Source organism: Patella vulgata, chromosome 2, assembly GCF_932274485.2.
Source record: "Patella vulgata chromosome 2, xgPatVulg1.2, whole genome shotgun sequence".
In the NCBI taxonomy this organism is placed as follows: domain Eukaryota; kingdom Metazoa; phylum Mollusca; class Gastropoda; family Patellidae; genus Patella; species Patella vulgata.
In genome coordinates, this window is record NC_065880.2 from 23,057,099 (window position 1) to 23,060,320 (window position 3,222).

Consider the following 3,222-nt stretch of genomic DNA (forward strand, 5'->3'; position numbering starts at 1 on the left):
AGTGTCTGTTTGAAGACGAGCGCTGATCTGATTTGCTGTGATGACACGATTTCTCAAGGCCAAGGTACGGATAAATCGATCCTGGGCTTGAGTTGTCGCCCTTGGTCGACCTGAGCGTGGTCTGTCCTGTACAGATTGTGTATCACGGTATCTGGACCATAGCCTGCTTATGACAGACTGAGAAACATTCATCGTCCGCGCCACAACCGCCTGTGTTGTGCCGATCTGTAGCATGCCAAGGGCACGTAACCTTTCATTTTGGGTAAGCCGACGCATATCAAAATTTGTTTTCTGGTCACTAAAACAATTAAACTGATGTTTCCACCCTGGAATTCAATGCCACAATGACTGTAACATTCAAAGTCAGAGTCGTGCAAATCTTGGGTTGGACCCCCATGATGATCCCAAGCATCACCTGCATTCCATGCGGTAGCTATTGGTGCGTTTGGGCGTCACATGTAACTGGAAATGTTTCTTCTGTTAGGTTCTATAGTGACTTTTTTCGTAGTCATTTGCATATTTTAGTATTATGCCCCCAAAATCAAATATCCCCTACTTTTTTTGAATAGTATACTTACATATTTCTAAGGATTCCCTTATAAATCCCAAATTTTTGATAGGTGTGATATCCTTCAGTGGTTGTTTTTTGGGGGTTATATTTATAGCTTTATGACTGGGTTACCTACAGATCTAGGTTATACTTCCTCAATCATAATTCACTTTAACTACATTCATTTATTATGGTTACATATTTCTAAGGATTCCCTTATACATCCCAAATTTGTGATAGGTATGATTAGGGTTACAAAAGCTGAAGAGAAGTCCGTACTTGGATTTTTACAGAAAAGAAAGCAATTTTGCCTTAAGCCTATTCATGTCGCTGCCTATATGCTAGATCCCAACGGTTACCGAAATTCTTTACCTCTTGGTGATATGGAAATTGATGAAGCATATGGATTCATTAGTTCCCTTGCATCACACTACAAACTTAATGAAGGCAAAGTAATGACTAGTTTGGCTAAATATCGGTCAAAAGATGGATTGTGGAAAGGAGAAAGTATTTGGTCATCATCAAAATATATCTCTGCATCAACTTGGTGGGAGGGACTGTTTGCATCAGAAGCTGTTTCAAGTATAGCTTCATTAATTCTTGCAATACCACCTTCATCAGCAGCATCAGAACGCATTTGGTCTCTTTTTGGTACAACTCATACAAAAGTTAGAAACAGATTAACAAATGAATGTGTTGAAAAGTTGGTCTGTATAAGATCTAATTTGAAACTCTTCGAAGCTGACAACGATCCTTTCAGCACAGAAATTTCAGATATTCATGAGGATTCATCTGAACCTGAAATCTCCCTTTTATCCACCGATGATGATGTAGATAATGATTTTGAAGATAATCATGAAATGGCAGAATTACCTAACTTTGAGCATTAATTATAGAATGTGTAACCTGTGTATAAATAATTTAACAGAACTATCTCATAATTAGTTATTAGATTTTAGTATATATGACATATCAGATAATATTTTTTGTATCTTTTAGTTATTTAAATATTATTGTCACTTGCAACTCATTAATAGCGACACATGTTTCAATTTATGACACCAAATTGAAAATTCCAGGGAATTTTGCAACCCTAGGTATGATATCCTTCAGTGATTGTTTTTTGCGGTTTTTTTTGTAATGCATTTAAACAGAAACACATACAAAAATCTATATATATATTTGTGACTGTCGTTTGTCTGTCTGTCTGTTCGGGGTTGGCGGCTACACTAGGTCTGCCCCGAGTCTGAAATTTGGGGTTTAGGGGTAGCTCGGACCGGGGAGTAACAAAGGCCAGGTGGCGTTAGTCTGTTCGGGGTTGGCGGCTACACTAGGTCTGCCCCGAGTCTGAAATTTGGGGTATAGGGGTAGCTCGGACCGGGGAGTAACATAGGCCAGGTGGCGTTAGTCTACCACTTCCGGTTTCGGAGTTATGACCCCCGTGCGAAGCAGGTCTGTTCGGGGTTGGCGGCTACACTAGGTCTGCCCCGAGTCTGAAATTTGGGGTATAGGGGTAGCTCGGACCGGGGAGTAACATAGGCCAGGTGGCGTTATTCTACCACTTCCGGTTTCGGAGTTATGACCCCGAGCGAAGCCGGGTATCCTGCTAGTATATATTAAAGGGGAAACAACTCTGTGTTTTTTAATTCACAGTAAAAGAAGAAAAATGTTATTTTTCAACGCTTAAAATAGCTGTAAGCTTGAAAATATTTATTTTTAATTCAGTGGGCGACTGTTATATATGATTGGTTATCATTTTCTGCTGGGAAGGGAAACATTAGATTAAAAATGAAAATGAAATAGGGTTTTTAACGTCCTACATTTTTGTAGCAACCTGGATAATGCAGACGGGCTTACACCACGCAGTGTGCTATAAGGGAATTTTCGCCTGGGCAGCGGCTTTTCCGCCTACACCTTAGAATTCCAGTTGCCAAGGATTCTTTTACGTTCACGCTAATATCTGCCCTACACCACTGACAACTGGGCTAAATCGCACACTTTCTTCTCGTCCATGCCGGGATTCGAACCCAGGGCATTCTGTGTGAGAGTTCAGTTCTCTGGCAGCTCGAACAACGCGCCCTGCGTACTATACCGAATAACATTTCTAACATGATGTGGGATTATCCTCGCAATAATCCACCCTAATTACTGCTTTCGATATGAAATAGTTATATACACAACTAAGTCAACCAATAAGTTTTCAAGAAGTAATTCCATCGCCAATCATGAAATATAATCGTGGAATATTTGTCAGTTTTAAGGAATAAATGGGATAAGCTACAGATTAAAAAAAACTTGCATAAACTTGACAGTTGTTATAACAATAATTCAATCAACTGAACAGCGACTGTTGTTTTAATTATCTTTACATTTGATAAACTCACAACATGTAGTTAACATTTCCTTCAATGTCAGAGACGAAAACGTCGTGTTCAGTGGTAATCTTTACCAACGCAATAGCACTGGAACAATTAATGCCCTAATTGTTCACAGTTATCTTCGTCGTAAGTGACACAAAGGGTAATTAAACAGCTTTTGTACACATAGAGATTATCAGAACGACAATAGGGGTCTTTAACTGGCGGCTAAATCGCTTTCAAGGCTCAACAATTAACCCATTCAAACAACATGCATATCACTCTGTAATGTCGAGTTAATGCCCCTAGCATTAT